Below are 20,857 nucleotides of genomic sequence, written 5' to 3'. Positions count from 1 at the left end.
ACATATAAATGGCAAGTGACCGACTCACCTGCAAATGCGCAGTAGAGACTTCCCTCTCTGTCCCGCCCTCGCGTCATGACGTGATGACGTCGGAGAGCGGAACAGAGAGGGAAACGGAGTCGGACTGTCGGACGCTGCTGCTTGGAAACGAACTTCGCGCACACCAACCTCCACCTTCCGTATCGGGCCCCCTGCACTGACCTGACAGCGCCTCTCACCTCCGTGTGGAAGCGCTGCAGGCAGCAGCAGAGCGATCAGGTCAGTGCAGGGGGCCCGGCACGGAGGGCGGAGGGAGCAGCGGTGAGGAGGGTAGCTGGAAATCTCGCCCGTTTTAACGGGCTTAACGGCTAGTTCACTTATATTCCACCTATATCTAAGTAGAGCACAAAAACATATATACAATCAATAAAACAAATAATAAGCAATACACTAAAATACAACATAATCAAAATAGATCATTCCATCTAAATATATCAAACCCCACTGATTCCTTTCTCTGGCTGCAATACACTTTTCACGATAAAAAAAATACGTTCCCCGGACTTGTGTTCAGACATTAAAATCATCAATGACAAAAGACCACAATGTATCATGAAGGAAAAAGCCTCCGATATAGCATGAACATTTAAATTTAGTCATGCAAAATATCAATCGTAGGCAAAAACCCCTTCAATCTGAGAACATTCGTATCAAAATGATTTAATGTCGTCAAACACGGTGAACTCAAAATTCAGCCAGATAATGTGACGTGTGGAGGGGCATTTTCGTCTAAGTCCGATTTTGAGTGTTTTGCTAAAAATGCCTAAAACGCGAGTGGTGAACGTAGCCATTTGTTCTCGGTGCATTTTTCGGTGCGTTTTTGTGCTCGGTGCATTTTTCTTTTGGGTGTCCAAGAGAAGAACACCCAAAATGCAGCCATTAGGATGTCTGGCCACCATCATTCTTAGTAGACTGGCCACACGGACATCCCAGCAGACCAGTGGAGCACTACAGTGGACTTCACAAAGGTCCCAGGTACATATCTCAACACTAACCCCCTTATATTGTATGGTGAGCCCTCCGAAACCCACTAAAAACCTACTGTTCCCAACTGTACACCACTACACTAGTTCTCAAGCTTGCAGGTGTCACCAGTATGTAGGTACATACAATAGGTATGTAGTGTTTTGAGGGCTCACATGTTCCACCACAAGTGTAACACTTAGAGCGGGATATGGACCTGGGTCCCCTTCTCTACAATCCACTGCACTGACCACTAGGCTACTCCTGGGACTCGCTTGCTGCTCTAATAGGAATGGCCATTATATCTGCAGCTGTCACAGAGCCTGGTATGTACTGTCACTGCCACACCTTAGGGGGCTGGGAGGAGGTCAGTGACCGCTGGGGGATTATGTGGAGGAGTAGCCTAGTGGTTAGTGCAGCGGACTTTGATCCTGGGGAACTGGGTTTGATTCCCACTGCAGCTCCTTGTGACTCTGGGCAAGTCACTTAACCCTTCATTGGCCCAGGTACAAAATTAGCACCTGTATATATGTAAACTGCTTTGAATGTAGTTGCAAAATACCACAGAAAGGCGGTATATCAAGTCCCATTTCCCCTTCCCTAAAGGGGTTATGCCTTAATCCCTCCAGAGGGCATTTGGTCATTTAGGGCATCTTTTGGTCATTTAGTTGGGATTGAAACAGATCTAGCCAAAAAGGGTTAATTTTAGCCCTAGACGTCTTCATTTTGTTCCACTATAGCAGAAAAATGTCTATATGTTGGTGCCGTCCATATCGTACCCAAAACACACCCCCTTGAAATTTGGATGAACTGTAGAGCAAAACTTTTAAAACTGGGGTGTTGAAAATTGCCACTTGGACATTTTTGAGAGTTTTCTTTTGTTTGTTTGTTTTTGAAAATGAGCCCCTTAGATTTCCCTGGCTCACAAAGGTAATGGGCCCAGCATTGGCCACTGTTAACTTTACTGTTGCTTCAGCGGGTAGTATAGGCCTGGCGTACCTCATGATATTTAAATCAAAATCTGACCAATCAGACATAAGCTCTTAGTTCATTGGTTAGACTAAAACCAATGAAATGTTGTTTACGCACAACAATCATGGGAATAGAGTCGTAAAAAGTGATGCCATGCAATACTGGAATTTAAGCCTTTAGGCTGTACTGTATCAAGTTTAAAAATCCAGTGCTCTTTTTGCAGCAGCTGCAAGCGTCTGTAGTCCATAGGAGCCAAATCATCGGAAAACATTTCAAATCTAAAAAGGAGTGATGATGAATCAAACAGTGTTCCACTATGGGTGCCTCACGTTTGCCAAGATTAAGGGCACTCGATGTTCTGCTAGTCTAATTTTTCATTTTCTTGATGTTTGTCCAACGTATAATTTTGAGGCAAAGAATCCAAAGTAGGAAAAAACAACCAAAAAAACCCAAAAAGTATCAATGGCCTCTGGAGCTGGGATAGCAAAGAGTTCTTGATTAAGAGACCCGACACGAGCCGTGTTTCGGCAACAGTGCCTGCCTCAGGCAGAGCCGCCGAGAGAGGGGGCAGGGAGGGACAAAATTCTCCTGCCCTGGGATCCAAGGGAGGCCCGGCGCCGGGGTCTCTCTCCTTCTCCTGCTCCCAGGCCGCCGGTGCCACTGTCCCTGGTCTCACCTGTCTGCCTTCGGCTCCGTCGACAGTCCCCCTCCGTCTGCCACCGGGCCCCCTGCATTCAAATCGGCAGCGCCTCACTTCCGTGTGAAAGTGGCAGATCGCCTCCCTTTGGGCCTTCCCTCACTGTGTCCCGCCTTCGTCTGATGTAATTTCCTGTTTCCGCGAAGGCGGGGCACAGTGAGGGAGGGCCCGAAGGGAGGCGATCTGCCGCTTTCACACAGAGGTGAGGCGCTGCCGATTTGAATGCAGGGGGCCCAGTGGCAGACGGGGCTGGGGATGAGCGGGTGGAGACTGTGGCGCCGGTGGCCTCAGAGCAGGAGAGGGAGGCAACTGTGGTACCGATTGGGGGGGGGGGGGGGGGGTGGCGGCGGGGGGCCCAGCTCAGTCTCTCGGCGGCCCTGGCCTCAGTCTGATGAGAATAGCTATCCAAATTAAGAGACCAGCTGCAGAAGCATGTGTCGGGTACGGCTCACTCTGTGCTATCCCGGCTCCGGAGGCCATTGTTGTTCTTCGAGGTACAGTTTTGGACGTGTACCGTTCCCTTGGATTTTTGCGACCCAAGTGCATGACCCTGCGTTTTTTGGGATTAAACCTTAGTTGGCAAATATCGGTCCATTCCTTTAGCTTCGCTAGGTCCTTCCTCAAGTCATTCGCAAAGAGACAAACCTTACCAGACAGCCCTTCCGCAATATCGCTCACAAAGACATTAAAAAGGGCCGGCCCTAGGACCGATCCCTGCGGTACTCCATTTACCACCACCCTCTGTCTCCTACCATTCAACCAATTTTTTACCCAATCAGTTATTCTAGGTCCCACACCGAGGGCACTCAATTTATTTATCAGTCGCCTGTGCGGAACCGTGTCAAAGGCTTTGCTGAAATCCAAGTATAATATTGGATGCTGTATTCATGCACAATCCAAAGCTATCATATGATGTTGAAGTGCGTCCACTGTGCTCCATTTTTTGCTTCATTGAGCACGCGTTTCACTTAACACAGCCCCATAATTTTTATAGCACTACTGGCTGTGTGGAGCATTATACAGTGATAAGTATTCATGTATTATATAAATCCTAATTAAATTAAAAGCATAAATATGTCCCTGTCCTCGAGCTTACAATCTGTGGCTGCCTGAGGTCATGGGAGATAAAGGGACTCGCCCAAGGTCACAAGGAATGTCCGTGGTAGAGGCGGGATTTGAACCCCAGGTTCCATAGTTTTGCAGGCCTTTGTTCTAACTACTGGGTCACTTCCTCTCTAAACCCCCCCCCCCCCGGACTTTTTTTTTCCTTTTTGGAATCAAAAGTGTTGGTGGGGGGGGGGGGGTGGATATTTCCAGATTTGGAAACCCCCTGTATCAGCTCAGCAGCAGCAGCAACGTTGGGAATCCACCCCAAAACAAAAGAAAATCCCCCAAGACACTCGCCAAAAAGCACATGACTAAGAATTAACCTTTGAGAACATAAGAATAATCATACTGGATCAGACTAATGGTCCTTCTATCCCAGTATCCTGTTTCCAACAGTGGCCAGACCAGGTCACAAGTACCTGGCAGAAACCCAATTAGTATCAACATTCCATGGTACCAGAACTGGGGCAAGTCATGGCTTCCCCCATGTCCATCTCTATAACAGACTATGGACTTTTCCTCCAGGAACTTGGCCAAACCTTTTTTTAAACCCAGATCCGCTAACTGCTGTTATGACATCCTCCGGCAACAAGTTCCAGAGCTCAACTATTCTTTGAGTGAGAAACTTCATTGAGTGTCCCCTGGTCTTTGTACTTTTTGAAAGAGTACACAATCGATTCACTTCTACTCATTCTACACAACTCAGGATTTTGTAGACCTCAGTCATATCCCCCTTAAGCGGTCTCTTCCAAGCTGAAGAGCCCCAATCTGTTTAGCATTTCCTCATATGAGATGACTTCCATCAACGTTATCATTTTGGTCGCTCTTCTTTGAACCTTCTGCTATATCTTTTTTGAGGTACGGTGATCAGAATTGAACGCAGTACTCAAGGTGAGGTGGCACCATGAGTACCCTTAGATGCCAGGAGGTACAGCTAGATGACCTGGTGGTGGTTTCATAGGCAGAGACCTGAAAGGGTTAATCTCCCATTAAATGGGTGTGGGAGTGGGGTGCAGAGAGTTGCACTGGGACAGAAATTTCACTCATCCCCGCCCATCACCAATAGAATCTAACCCATCCCCACCCGTACTCACTAAGATCCATTCCATCCCCACAATTAATCTGCTCCATCCCCACCCACACCTGCAAAAGTCAACGCTATTGCTTATTTGCTCGCAGCCCTCTGTTTCCTCACAACCCCAACAGCCTCCTATGGTGTTTTGGATGGTATTTGATATTCAACCAATGAGTGTTCCAAGCCTCAGTCTGGTGTTCCAGCTGCCTCTCTGGGCGTTCCAAGCCTCAGTCTGGTGTTCCAGCTGCCTCTCTGGACGTTCCAAGCCTCAATCTGGTGTTCCAGCTGCCTCTCCGTACATTCCAAACTGAATTCTGGAATCGCCATAGATTTTGACTACACTCCTGCAGAAATCCCACAGCGGGGAGGAAGGGGTGCCATCAAAGTCTGCAGGTACTCTCCATACCATTTTCCTTTGAAAATTCAGGGCCAGTGGTTGGGGAGGTGGGGGACGGACAATACTTAGTACCAATGGCCTATGTGTCTGTTTTTCCAAAACAAGGTAGGTGTGGGAATTTCACTGTGAAATCCCCACATGTATGCTGTTGTTCTCCCCCCCCCTCCCATAACCCCAACTACTGTAAGCCGCTGAGGAGAGAGCAGGTTTCAGCCTGGGGGAATTCGTATGGGTCCTTGGGTAAATTCGTTTGAAACTGGCCTCTTTGAGGGGGGGGGGGAATGGGTCAGTCTGATCTGTGTCTCAGCGAGGGCAGGACGGTGGAATTATAAGAAATGAAAATCTGTAGAACTGCTCATACCCAACCCCTCATGTCATCCTCGGGATTTTTATTTATTTATTTTTTTAAATCTACAGATGGGACAGTTGTCAGGCAAAAGAGCGGCTGAGCGAGAGTTACTTTTGATTTTCTGCGATGCCCATAGATTACCTGAAAAGAGAAGTATGGCCAGTTTGGCACCCAGAGTAGTGGTTTGGCATTAGTGCTGTCTTACAGTAAGATTAGAGGCGAACACATTTGGGAGTCCAAAGGCTGTCAAATCCATGTGAAGCATAAAAAGCTAGCCATGTCCCCTGTGGTCTGCACAGTGGCCCCCAACTTCATGCAGCCACTAACATTTTTTTCATATGCTTGCATGTTATCTGACCACTCAGAAGGCCGTGGCCTGTGTCGGGGTCACGCACGTGTGCACAGGCTGAATTGTGGCTACAGTCCAATCCACTGGCCTTAGTGTTTCTTGGACTCTGCACTCAGCTCGTAGGTTCGACAGGCGGCAAAAGTCATAGTAGATCTGTTGTTTCTTTTTACAGTGGAAGGATAGTGGTTTGAATTTTGTATTTAGTTGTGTGCTGAGAAGATGATGGCGGGAGACTCAGTGGCCTCGGGGGGGGGGGGGGGGGGGGGGGAGAGGCAACAGCTGTGATTTGGAGTAAACTGGACGCACCTCGATTCTCACTAGGGACTCATCAATAGAAATAAAACAAAATAAAACATGGAAAAGAAAATAAGATGATACCTTTTTTATTGGACATAACTTAATACATTTCTTGATTAGCTTTCGAAGGTTGCCCTTCTTCGTCAGATCGGAAATAAGCAAATGTTGGTAGATGACAGTATATATATATATAAGTGAAACATCAAAGCATTTCAGTGGCAGTCTAACAGGATGGGGGTGGGTAGGTTGAAGGTTTGCTGATGGTAAGGAAGGTTTTGGCTGTATTTGTTATTTGGGACGGGTGGCTTGTGCCTGAAGCTGCTCTCAGCAGGCCTGTGGTCAGTCAGGACAGGGTGCTTGGCAGTTTTGGACCCACATGGTGAGAACAGCCTCCCCCACCCCTCCTAGGCTCCTTGTGTTGGATCTAGGACAGATGCCATCACTCAAGCAGCTTGTCTTGTGGTCGGGGGCAGGGGTGTGCCTTGCCTGAGCTGCACCTTGGCCACGCTTCCTTATGGCCTCAGCTTGTGCCTTTGAAGGCGCTTGCGGTTGCTGACTCACGTCCTCCTTTCGAAATCCCGAAAGTGAAACCAACCAACCAGCCAGCCGGGCAAGTGTGAGGGAACCAGTTTTTTGATGGGAGGTGAGGTATGAGGAGAACCACTTCACATCCCCAGGCCGATCCACTAGGCCGATCCAGTCTTTGGCCTGCTGTGATAACTAGATTTGATTTTGTTCTGTTGACCTTGAGGAAGAGGCTTGGGGATTTTTGCCTCGATAAAGACCCCGAGTTACTGTGGTAAAATAAGATTCCCAACACACCACATTAAAAACCAGCTCTTCTGACACCCTGCTTCTGAAAACTTGGGCGAAGGGGGGGGGGGGGTGGCTTGGGATTTTTTTTCTTGGCTTTTATCTTTTTGGCAGCCTCTACCTCCAGAAAACTATCCTTTAGTTGAGGTGATGTCTATCCTCCCCTCCCCCCACCCAAACTTTTACTGGCCTGGTACAGAAAAGGGAGATGCCTTCTGAGACTAAAACCTTGTACCAAGAACGGGGGAGGGGGGGTCACCTTTTGCCACTTTTCACTGCCCACCTGCGCCTCTTGCCCTCCCTGCAGAGAGATTTGTAGTATTTGCAATATTTTGACAAGAAAAAATATTTTCGATGGCTCATCCCTCGGTTTTGTTTTTTTATTTTGTCATCTAGATTTAACCTTCAGTGCCTTTCAAATGTTTCTCTTGTCTAAAATGTGTAGATCGAGCTTATTTTTGCTTACTTACTTTAAATTTTTCCAGTATTTTCCTGTTTCCGTGTTCCCTCTCATTGCACTTTTGTCGCCCTCACCCGCCTAAGTCTCCTGAATTTCGCTGCTGTCACTGGTATTTTGACTCACCTCTTCCCAGTCCATTTCCCTCTTTCCAGTCCAACACCCTCCCCCTCTGTCTCCCCATCGGCATCCAACCCCACGGTCAACCCAATAACCAAGAACGCTTTTCTCGTTCTTAAAACACAGATTTCTTGGAAACCCTCGTCGGCTGCAGTGCTTCTGTTCAAATTGTAGTTTCTGCTTGAGTGAGAAACCACTTAAATTGTATGCCACCCCTTCAAGTTTTCTTCTTTCTCCCTTACCCTTCTAGTGCTTCCCAATGAACTGAATCTTCGGCCTGGGAGCCACTACACATCCTCTGTGTAACTGACGTCCACCACTTTGAAAAAGGAGAGCCCCTGCGAGCTGTTGGGCATCTGTTGGCCACCATCTCGGGTCCCAAAGAGGTTCTGAAATCCTGCTCGCTCTCTCTCTGCGTTTGCTGTGAAATGGAGAGGGGTTTATAAAGGCAGCGAGGGTGTATTTGGCTGATGTGTTCAGAGGGGATGCGAAGGCAGAAGTGGTGGGGAGGGGTTGTTTGTGTTGGCTTCTGACCTGCCTGGCCAGAGATATGGGGGCCTTGGCTGGTGACCAGTTGCAGCAGTGCCTACAGCTCTTCTAACACCTGTTGAACTGTGCCCCTCTGCTTTCTCGCCTCCCTTGGAGGGTGGGCAGCTGCCAGTGTGCCTGCCTTGGCCGCGGTGGTGTATTACACTGGCTCCCACTCAGAGAACGCATCACGTTCAAACTCTGTACCTTAGTCCATAAAATCATCCGTGGGGACGCCCCAGCCTACATGTCAGACCTAATAGAACTTCCACCCAGGAACGCAAAAAAAATCTTCTCGCACTTTCCTCAATCTTCGTCCTCCCAAATGTAAAGGCCTGAAGTACAAATCAACGCACGCATCTACCTTTTCCTACATGAGCACGCTGATCTGGAACGCGTTGCCACGCAACTTGAAAACTATCTACGAACTGACCAATTTCCGCAAACTATTGAAAACCTATCTCTTCGACAAGATATAGCACAAGGATCAACACATTTAACAGTACAGTCTTTGATTTATCCGGAAGTGTCCTATACTATCTTTGCTTCAATACTATCATTTTACCCGAAACTCCTTGTAACCAAATGTATTTTCTCTTCTATTTCCCATATCCTCGATGAATTGTAAGCCACATTGAGCCTGCAAAAAGGTGGGATATAAATGCAATAAATAAATATTTGTGGCAGTCTTAGACTTAAATGACTTTTGTATCCCCTTGTATGAAACATGTGGCCCGTGCTGCATTGGAGTTTGGGAGGTGCAGAGCACTCTGGTGGCTCTGGTCAGTGGCCGGTCACCCAGCCTTTCTGTCTCTGCACATAGCATAGGGCGGTTGAGGACCTGGATCTGTCTTTCTGGTTAGAATTACAAGTCCATAAGTACAGTTGGGAGGTAGAGCCAGCTGTCTGGTAGAGGGATGCACTTTTGTTCATTTTCTGTTTCCTTGACCCTTTTTTTCCCTTAATTTGGGGTATTTTATTTGTTTGTTTTGATTTTTGTTGTTTGCATGTTTTGTCTTATGTCTGAATGCTATTAGTTTGCATGTTTTCTCTGTCTTGATCTTAAGTGATTGGTGGGCTAGAAAGTCTTTTAAAGAAATAGAGGAAAATAAAAATTAATCTTAATAAAGTGAATGCACAGTAAAGCTACACGTTTTTTAACCCTTCGTTATCCAGGTGTGTCAGGGGCTAGATACACTTCTACTACCTTCACTTTTCAAGCCACAACAAATTGGGAGTCTGTCTACTACCGTGCTCTCCTGGAAGAGTTTCTGTTTCAGAAATATGTACTTCCTGAGCAGATTTAATGTGGGACTGTTAAATCTCATGTTGTTTGTCTTTGTTGTTTATCCTGAGAATTGCTCAGTTTTAGTCTTTTGTGACCCGCCGAGAACTAGTTTGGTGATGGCGGGTTATAAATGCAATTTGTAATGTAATGTTTTCATAAAACAAAAATAGGAGATCACAGCATAGAGTTGAGATACAAGTAAATAAGCAGAATCCACATAAAAATATCTGTATGCTTCTTATAATGTTAGTCCAGAAAGGGGAGATCCGAATCTAGAAAACACAGGAATCCACTAGTGACTATTCTTACCTACATTAAAGCTTTTTAACATGTGCTAATCAGCATTACCATGTTATTTGTAGGTTAATGTGCACTAAATCAGTTTAGTGTGCCTTAAAAAAAAAAAAAAAAAAAAACGAGCCGAAAGCACATCCCTACTCTCTGGAGACTCTTACAGGAGGGAATTATATACACTGTGCTGTAAAAATTCAGCGTTAAGCGCTAGTCTGTAAAGGGCTATACGTCTTATAGAGTACATAAGTAATGCCACACTGGGAAAAGACCAAGGGTCCATCGAGCCCAGTATCCTGTCCATGACAGTGGCCAATCCAGTTCAAGGGCACCTGGCAGCTTCCCAAATGTACAAACATTCTATACATGTTATTCCTGGAATTGTGGATTTTTTTTCCCAAGTCTATTTAGTAGCGGTTTATGGACTTGTCCTTTAGGAAACCGTCTTAACCCCTTTTTAAACTCTGCCAAGCTAACCGCCTTCACCACGTTCTCCGGCAACGCATTCCAGAGTTTAATTATGCGTTGGGTGAAGAAATATTTTCGCCGATTTGTTTTAAATTTACTACACTGTAGTTTCATCGCATGCTCCCTAGTCCTAGTATTTTTGGAAAGCGTGAACAGACGCTTCACATCCACCTGTTCCACTCCACTCATTATTTTATATACCTCTATCATGTCTCCCCTCAGCCGTCTCTTCTCCAAGCTGAAAAGCCCTAGCCTCCTTAGTCTTTCTTCATAGGGAAGTCGTCCCATCCCCGCTATCATTTTAGTCGCCCTTCGCTGCACCTTTTCCAATTCCACTATATCTTTCTTGAGATGCGGCGACCAGAATTGAACACAATACTCAAGGTGCGGTCGCACCATGGAGCGATGTAACGGCATTATAACATCCTCACACCTGTTTTCCATATCTTTCCTAATAATACCCAACATTCTATTCGCTTTCCGAGCCGCAGCAGCACACTGAGCAGAAGGTTTCAGTGTCTTATCGACGACGACACCCAGATCCCTTTCTTGGTCCGTAACTCCTAACGTGGAACCTTGCATGACGTAGCTATAATTTGGGTTCTTTTTTCCCCACATGCATCGCCTTGTACTTGCTCACATTAAACGTCATCTGCCATCTAGCCGCCCAGTCTCGTAAGGTCCTTCTGTAAGTTAACGACTTTGAATAACTTTGTGTCATCAGCACTGGGCTGCCTCCGGGATCAGGTTTAGGGACCACTGGCGCAAGATATAGCTGCCGCTAGCACAGACCCGTGTGTGCATGAGGTTGAAGGGGGGCAGACTCAAGAAAAATGTCAGGAAGTATTTTTTCATGGAGAGAGTGGTGGATGCTTGGGATTCCCTCCCGCGGGAGGTGGTGGAGATGAAAACGGTAATGGAATTCAGACATACATGGGTAAACATAAGGGAATCCTGTTCAGAAGGAATGGATCCTCAGAAGCTTAACTGAGATTGGGTTGTCAGAGCCGGTGGTGGAAGGCGGGGCTAGTGCTGGGCAGACTTCTACGGTCTGTGCCCTGAAAATGGCAGATACAAATGAAGGTCAGGTATACACATAAAATAGCACATATGAGTTTATCTTGTTGGGCAGACTGGATGGACCGTACGGGTCTTTTTTCTGCCGTCACTTACTATGTTACTATCCAGCTCATTTTTGAAAGTGATCGCCGGCGATCTTCCGACACAAATCGGGAGATCGCCGGCGATCTCCTGATCCCGGGCAAATTGGTATTATCGAAAGCTGGCCCCAACTGCTTTTTCGTCGCGGCTCCGGCCAACCTTCAAGGGGGCGTGTTGGTAGGGTAGTGAAGGCGGGGGCGTGGGTACGAAATGGCCGGCTTTGCCTTATAATGGAAAAAAATTGTGGGAAACTCCGGTTATAGCTGGGATGGTTTGCTGACACTGGTGATGTAGTGATGGATGGCTTGGTTTCTGTGGGGAATGCCAGACTGTATTGTGTCTCCATGTGTCCTGCCTAGATTCAGTGAACTGCTTGTTTCAATCTTGGCATTTTAATTTCTTCTTTGATTGAGAGATGCCCTTTTTAAATGTTCTAAAACGTTTACATTTTTATATTTTCTGCACTTTTTAAAATGAGCACGCCTGCTTTTAAAATGTCCTTCCTTCAGTTCGCTCTTCAGCCGTCTGTGCTGTATTCTTAATACCAACAGTACAGCAGCACTCCGTCTTAGCTTTGTTAGGGGGGGGGGGAGCCCTTAACCATTAATATTTCCTTAGGAATCGACTCTGAATCAGTAAGATTCTCTTTGTCCTAAGCACCAAACAAATTATCCAGTGGGAGAATTTCATCATAATGCCGTTAATAAATAAATGCATTCTGATGCTTTAAGAGTAGCAATTGGAATAATGAAAGATTGGGGTTTAAGCGACAGCTGCCACCCAGATAGATCTCAACATTTTCAAAGACAAATGCAGGTGTCCAGACTATCACAGGGTTACGAGTGATTTATGCTGTCTGCCTGGGAGGTGTCCAGATATGATTTCAGCTGTTGACGCTCCGATCAGAGGTTTGCAGTTAATGGTCCGAAATACCTGAAGGAGTGTTTTACATGTGGCCCACCCCTAGTCATGGTATCGAAGCCGGCCAAGGAAAATCATGAAATCTGGAACCAGGAATGGGGCACACCCTGTCCTCTGAGATACACTGAAGTTCCCTATGTGATATTTCAGAAGTAAGTTGGAAGATAGTGGTTTCTGTGAACACCTGCAGCCTGTGACCAGAGAAGATGCATGTGGTTGCCCACAGAGTGAAATCCCCGATTCGCAGCACGACCTCCATGGGGCAGGTGTAAGACTGCCCGAGTGCTGGGCACGCCACCTGCAGTTCTCCTCTGAGAGAATATGGGTAGGGTCATTCCGGACTCTCTGGGCCCTCTAAACACTCGAGAAAGAAGCTCCTCCACCCACCCACCCCCCGATTTTTCTCAAATGTAAGTTCAGCTGCATGTGTGTTGCAGGCTGCTGTTATGACAGTGGTTAGCAGGGGGTTGAACAAAGATTTCGAAAAAGTTAGGTGCCACCCAATGAATTTCAAGAATAAGGATTTTTTTCTTTAACCTTTATTGTGTCTCTTTAATTTTTTCTTTGCATCCCCTTATGCCAGCCTGTCTTACCCTCTCTTCCTCCATGTTCATGCCTCTTTCCCCCCTCCCCGCACTCCTCTGACCACCGCACCCCTCTCCGACCAACGGTCTCTTCAGACCTGCCCCAGAGAAAGAATTTCTGTTTGGATCCACCCTCGTATCGGATAACTCGGATGACCTGGCGCCCTGGGATGTTCCACCCTTGGTTTTGTGAGCCAGAATCTGAGGATAAATTGACATCTCGGGTTCCCTCACGTGGGTAAATGAAGCCTCGGGAGGGTTGGCCACTGAGCTGCAGCCCCGAGCCCGACAGAACTTATTCTGTCTCTGGGATTATCTGGGGCAGAAGGGGATGGGATGTGGGTATCCGGGGAATCATCTCATTTGTCGGAAGTGCCAAGAATTGTAACCATAGTTTGTTTTGATATGAATTAATATGTATTTGTATATATGACCCACTGGGCGAAAGGTAGCAAAAAGTGGGGTTTAAAAATAACAGAGATAAAGGCTATAAAAGTTTGGAGGGGCAACTTTCATTTTTGAAAGGTAGTGTCCTGTTTTTCACAACTTAAGGACTTAAATATAAATCCACATATGCATCCAGCTTCTCCTACATAAGCACGCAACTTTGGAATGCACTACCAAAGGCCATAAAAACAGTGCAACTGACCTTACAACCTTCTGAAAACTACTGACAACCAACTTGTTCAAGAAGGCAGAACCGTAACGATCCATCGTAAACACTAGATTTATTTATTTTTATTTATTTGTAGCATTTGTATCCCACATTTTCCCACCCATTTGCAGGCTCAATGTGGCTTACATTTGCCGTTATGGCGATTGCCATTTCCGGACTTTAGATATGCACATGATTTTGCAATCAAGTGCGTACATACATGGTTGAAGAATGCATTGTGTGCTTGCGTACTTGTTAACACGTGGTTTTGCAATCAAGTGCGTATGTATGTGGTAGAAGAATACATTGTGGTCTTGTGTAGGTGTCGGCTTTATGTAGTTGCTCAGATGATGGTATTATGGTGAGAGTAATAGTGTTGGGCAGTGTTATGTCGTTTCGGTCTTATTTCTGATTGTTTGTGTATGATAACTAGACTGTACATGAACTAGACAAAACTGAACGCTCTACACTAGACTGATAACCGCCGTTGTCGCTACTTGAAAATTGTTGCAGTACGCACTACCACTTTATGTCTCAGGCCGAAATGAACTTTCTAGAGCTGATTATCTAACTCATTTTATGAATTCACTTTAACATTGCTTTTGACTTGTAACCACTCCCCCCACATTAATTGATTTTGTTTGCTTTATTTTTGTCTATTAGATTGTAAGCTCTTTGAGCAGGGACTGTCTTTCTTCTATGTTTGTGCAGCGCTGCGTACGCCTTGTAGCGCTATAGAAATGCTAATAGTTAGTAATACCACTGTATCATTCTACTCTACCATGTATGCGCCTTAATGCAACGTCACCTGTAATCTCTATCGGGAAATGGCGATCGCCATTACGGCATAATGTAACCCACATCGAGCCTGCAAATTGGTGGAAAAATGTGGGATACAAATGCAACAAATAAATTAAATAAATAAATAAACTTTGATGTTGTTCCTAAAAGCGCAGGTGCCTCAAGTGGGGTCTGTGAATTTCTGGGGTTAATTACTTTTTTTATTGATAAATATTTCTCATTCTTTTAAAGATGTAATTAGTCTATACCTGGGGCTGAAATTTTGCAGGATTATGCAGTTGCAATCCCTCTGTCTTGTGTATAAAAGTCACATGCTCCACTTTTGCTACCTTTTCGCTGATCAGGCTACGTGTATGTATAATATATCTGTATTAATAATTCTCACCGGGGAAAACATTCTGAAGCTCACTCTGTGGGAGGGAAACAGTGAAGGCTAGGCTGTCAGCTCACTCACTCTCACTCATGCACCACTCACTGTCACTCATAGACCCGCCCTCAGCCACGCCCCTTCCGGACATAATTCGCGACCCCAACGTTCTAAATGAAGCCTACAAACCGGAAGTGTGAGGCGCCAGAGATATCCTTTTTGCCCATGGCTCAAAACCGAAACTGTGAGGCGTCCTGTGGCCCGCCCTCGCGTCAGAACGTGATGACGAGGGCGTAGCACAGTCCACGGGCCACACGCGATCTCACCCTGCCCCTCGGCGACCATGGTTCAGATGGGGCCCGCATCACACAGTTGCGCAGGTGCCTGGAGGGGGCTTCGGGTCCCAGCTGGGTCGCTGTGGGCGGCGGTGCCAGGTGGGTCGCTGACCACGGGACAGCTGGGTAGCTGACGATGGGGTGCCGGGGCTGGGAAACGCGATCTCCCGTGCCTGCACGGGAGTTGGGGGACAGCTGGGTCGCTCACGATGCGTGCGGATGGGTGGGGAGGCTGCACGTGCCGGCCCCCGTGAGGATCGCTGCACACCAAAACCGGGGGTTGGGGGACAGCTGGGTCGCTGACGATGGGTGGCGATGGCTGGGGAGGCTGCACACGCCGTGAGACAAGATGCGTCCCTGCACACCACAACCTGCTAGCGCCTTTCATCTCTCCCAGAAACGGGCATTTTTTACTAGTATATATTTATATATTTAGATTTTGCTCACACCTTTTTTCAGTAGTAGCTCAAGGTGAGTTACATTCAGGTACACTGGATATTTCTCTGCCCCAGGAGGACTCACAATCTAAGTTAGTACCTGAGGCAATGGAGGGTTTAAGTGACTTGCCCAAGATCACAAGGAACAGCAGTGGGATTTGAACCGGCCACCTCTGGGTTGCAAGACTGGTGCTCTAACCACTAGGCTACTCCTCCACTAGCAACATTCCATGTAGAAGCCTGCCCTTGCAGATCAGCAATGCGGCCGCGCAGGCTTCTGCTTCTGTGAGGTCCTGCAGGACGTCAGACTCACAGAAACAGAAGCCTGCGCGGCCGCACTGCTGATCTGCAAGGGCAGGCTTCTGTTTCTCTGTCCCAGGAGGGCTCACAATCTAAGTTTGTACCTGAGGCAATGGAGGGTTAAGTGACTTGCCCAAGATCACAAGGAGCAGCAGTGGGATTTGGATCGGCCACCTCTGGATTTCAAGACCGGTGCTCTAACCAGTAGGCCACTCCTCCACTCCATGTATATGTGTGTGTATATATATATATATATATATATTTAAACTATTGGGTTTTACATATACTGTCTGCTCCAGCTAAACTCAGTCTGGAAGACCTTCTCTTGTCAATGAATCCTTTGTTTTTCTGATATGCAGCCTGAGGAAGATTCAGCTCCTGGTGCTGTGTTTTATTTTTCCCCTTCATTTGAACATCTTTGAAATTTGCAGGCTAGGAACATCCCCGCAATTCTTTTATTAAACTGTACGACTCTGAGCTGTGTGTTCTGATTATGGCTCCTGTTTCCAAGTTTGGAGATGTCGAGGTTCATTTTTCACCTCCAAAGTGTGAAAAACTTAATTAAACCTCTGCTCGTGCTGATTTAAAATGGTATCGGCCAGTTGTAATATCTGAGTAAGGGGAGGTGGCGTTCTCCAGGTATCGCAGCCTGCCTACCCATGGGCATATCATTCACGCCTCAACACCTTCGGAGCAGGGACTTCTGTAGCCTCCGTTCAGGGGTTGCTATGGACATTGAAAGATAAATTGAGATCAGAGTCTGCTAGCTGTTTCCGCTGATCTGAGATTGAAGTGCTTGAGGTTCTGATTAATTTCTCTCCTGGACAATTAAGTCTCAGCCGTTGGTGTTTACAGTGAGCTATAGATTAGGCTATTTGGTGCAGGCCTTTGGTTAGCGCTTTTGTGAATCGGTAGGTCTGCGGCGATGTCTCGCATTATGTGAGATGGTCTATGGAGAGTGTGACAGATTTGAAAAACACCAAACGTAGACAATGCTGCTCATTTTCAACCACATAGACTTGCTTAGTTACTTAAAAGGGCTAATTTTCAATGCACGTAACGTCCGCGAGGGCGGAGCACGGAAGGAAGGAGAGGTCTGAGGTCTGCCTGCTGCTGCTTGCCGCGAAGGTGGTGAAAGGAAAGGAAGGAGGCGTTTAAGGTTAGTTAGTTCGGGAGCAACGGCGGGCGGGCCTGACTGCGGTGGCGCCGGGCCCCCTCCGGAGGCCCGGGCCCGGGGACTTTTGTCCCCCCCTGTCCCCCCCTCTCGGCGGCCCTGACTTAGACTTACAAAGATCCATAGGTTACAATGTAGCTTTGTAAATCTAAGTGCTTTGAAAATACACCTCTTTGTAAGTCTATGTGCTTTGAAAATGAGCCTCCATAACTCTTACAACAAAGGAGGGGTGTATGTGTGGTTGGGGGGGAGGGTGGATGGATGACTGAGTGGACAGCACAGATACAGAACCTGTCGCCTTTGGTGACTTAAATGTATTACCATCTAAACGTCATTCGTTGACCTCTGTGAAGTGAGTTGGTGGCCTTCCTCTGGTTCCCAGTAGACAGGTGCCTGTATCACTACCCCCCCCCCCCCCCCCCCGCCGCCTCAACTGCCACCGCTTAAATTAATTCAGTGCTGACTGGCACCACTGTGGTTATCTGAGCAGAGGTCGTTATTGTCATCGTCATCATTGTATGCACTGCCAGATGTGCATAGCAATACACAGATTCCTTAGCATCCCTCTGGACCAGCCCAGGATTGGACTGATGGGTTGTGCACTCCTTCCAGCAGGTGGAGACTGAGAACTTCTGACTCTAGAGCGCCAATAAGAGCCCTGCCATGTGACCCAGACTCAGTATTCTTAGAGGGGAGTGGGAGGCCCAGGGATCGTACTACAGCAATATCTGTTGACTTAAATTGTCTAATCCTTACAACTTGTCACTGCAACTTTACGCTGGAAGAGAGGAGACATGATAGACGTTTAAATTATCAAGGGCATTTATGTACAGGAAGTGAGCCTTTTTCAACTAAAGGAGAGCTCTGGAACGAGGGGGCATATGACAGAGTTAAGAGGGAATAGGCTTAGGAGTAACCTAAGGAAGTACTATTTCACAGAAAGGGTGGTGGAAGCGTGGAATGGCCTCCGGTGGAGGTGGTGGGTCGAGGACTGCTCCAGAATTTAAAAAGGCATGGGATAAGCATGTGGGATCGCTTAGGAACAGGAAGAATTAGGGGTTACAGAGGATGGGCGGATTGGATGGGTCATATGGCCTTTATCTGCCGTCATGTTTCTATGTTTCTATTGGGTTAGTTGAGGTGGGAGAGAGTGGGAATGTGTGCTTAGGGTGAGGGAAAGGAAGAGGAATTGAGGAATCTAGAACCTAGCATCTCATTTTTGGATCTCACCAGTTCCAGCAGCTTCGGAGTTCTCAATCCTGGCTGCTGGGAGTCTTTGCTTCTTGCCTGGTTGCCATAATGATGATCTTGGACCAAGGGAAGCCATGGACCACAGCTCCCTTTACAGAACCCAGTACACTGTGCGCGCTGTGGCTGGGTCCCCACATGCTGCTCAAAACTGAGCCTCCTCGGAAAGGACTGCTATCGTTTTTGTCTAGAATTTTCCCGGATGTGCAACATTAGCTTTTTCGTTCACTATTTTTGGGGTTCATCTTGTTTTTTTTCTTTTCTGGTTACATTCTTATGCCTTCTTTCCCCCCCCCCCCCCCATTTATGGCTACACTTCTATCTCCTAATCCAGTTGTCATCCCACCCCCACCTTCCCCTGCACGCTGCCACCTTTCCCACCCTACTCGGTCCAGCTGCCAGTTTCACTTCTGTATCCCTGAGGCAAAGGAGGAAGTTGGTCAGTGAGATCGAAACCAATGGCTCTAACGGTCCTGAAAGAAAAGAAGAAAAAAAAAGGTTTCTATGTTTTTGTGCCTGCTTTATGATCCCTGGTCTGGCCTGCCTTTCACTCCCCTTGTGACCCATACTTTAGTGGGATGCTGGAACATCTTTTCTCCTCCCCCCCAACCTGTCATCCTCACCTTGTAAAAATAAATCTGTGTTTTTATTTAATGGCAAAACTTGGAAAATCCCTTTCCTGCTGTTCTAGAATGGTGACTGGAGATCATTTTACACATGACTTGGTCTTGTCCTAGTTGTAAATCCTAATTTTTCTACCTTGATAGTAAGTTCAAGCGCCCCATCGAACCTGTTCACTGAACAACTCGTGTTACTGAGTTACTACAACTACTACCTATCATTTTCTATAGCGCTACTAGACATACGCAGCGCTGTATACTTGAACATGAAGAGACAGTCCCTGCTCGACAGAGCTTACAATCTAATTAGGCCAGACAAACAGGACAAATAAGGGAAAAGGACAAAGAGTAGCAAGATTCCGAAATCCCAAAGAGTAACAAGATTCTGTGTAGAATCCTAAAGAGTAGCAACATTCCGGAATCCCAAAGATTACTACTACTACTTATCATTTCTATAGCGCAACTAGATGTACGCAGCGCTGTACACTTGAACATGAAGAGACAGTCCTTGCTCGACAGAGCTTACAATCTAATCAGGACAGACAAACAGGACAAACAAGAGATGAGGGAATATTAAAGTGAGGATGATAAAATAAGGGTTCTGAACAAGTTCTTTCCTGTAGGACGGTGCATTTTAGGTGACATCATACATTGTGATGTCATTGGGAATTTTGAAAGCTTCCCTGTCATTGGTTAGTGCCTGTATTATCAGCCGACTCCGTTGCTTGCCTCGTTACCAATGGGGAACAATGTCTCGACGTTTAGCGATGCACTTTTCGCTACATGGAATTTCACATGATAAACGTTGTGATCGTGACTTGCATGAAATGTTTTTGTCCTTGTCGGAAGCTCATTCAGATGAATGAATCTTCCTCCATGGGTACAATTATGTAAGGTACTGAATACTCCAGGCTTTTTTCAACAACCTAGTCTGGTTTTCAAGATATCCACAATGAATATGCATGAGAGAGATTTTCATGCACTGCCTCCATTGTATGCAAATAATATCTTGTGGATATTCGTTGTGGACATCTTGAAAAACAGACTGGCTTGGGATTCCCTGAGGACTGGGTTGAGAACCCCTGATTTTAGACAATAACTTTGTATAGGTTATGAAATTGCAGGGATGCACATTGTAGTCTACCTATTTTGAAGACTTTTATTTTTAATTTAAAACATTATTTGATTAATTAAATTTGTTTATTGTTACATTCTGTATGGAATAGTCAGCTGTAGAGATGTCTAGGAGTGGCCTAGTGGTTAGCGCACCGGGTTCAAATCCCACTGCTGTTCCTTGTGATCTTCAGCAAGTCATTTAACCCTTCATTCCAGAAATCGTTTAATACAAGCCAACCTGTTCACAAAGGCATACCAGAATGATCCAACCTAAACACCTGAACCCTGCAACACAATCGAAACTCCTACCAGAACTGGAGAAAATTTAACTCTCTCTCCTTGGATACTTAATATACTCTGTCATCAACACTTTTCACTCTGTATTTCTCTTACCGGAATTGGCGATCGCCATCCTCGGTGCTATGTAAGCCACATTAAGCCTGCAAATAGGTGGGAAAATGTGGGATACAAATGCAACAAATAAATAAATTGCCTCAGGTACAAACAGGATCCTGTTTACTAAGGTGCATTAGTGTCTTGTTAACGCGTTTTTTTTTTATTGACGATAAAGCACAAATACATGCTGTCAAAAGTCTAATGTTACAATATGATAAACTCAATACAAGCATAATATACACACATGAGATCATCCTTCGTCAGACTTTATCTTGCTGCACCATATGCCTGGAATAGACTTCCTGAGCCGGTACGTCAAGCTCCATCTCTGGCCGTCTTCAAGATTCCCACAGCTAAAAGCCCCCCTTTAAACTCCTAACCCCCTATTCACTGTTTCAGAAACCCTATTTTATCATCCTCACTTTAATATTCCCTTATCTTTGTTTGTCCTGTTTGTCTGTCCTAATTAGAGTGTAAGCTCTGTGGAGCAGGGACTTGTCTCTTCATGTTCAAGTGTACAGCGCTGCGTGCG

General features: G+C 46.3%; 1 protein-coding gene across 3 annotated transcripts in view; it reads left to right on the top strand.

Annotated features, from left to right (window-relative positions):
• MEF2D (myocyte enhancer factor 2D) overlaps positions 1-20,857 on the top strand; it is a 184,523-nt gene that overhangs the window by 34,270 nt on the left and 129,396 nt on the right. The window lies entirely within an intron of this gene.

Source organism: Microcaecilia unicolor, chromosome 14 (genome assembly GCF_901765095.1).
Source record: "Microcaecilia unicolor chromosome 14, aMicUni1.1, whole genome shotgun sequence".
NCBI classification, from domain to species: Eukaryota; Metazoa; Chordata; class Amphibia; order Gymnophiona; family Siphonopidae; genus Microcaecilia; species Microcaecilia unicolor.
This window is presented reverse-complemented; position numbering and strand designations above follow the sequence as displayed.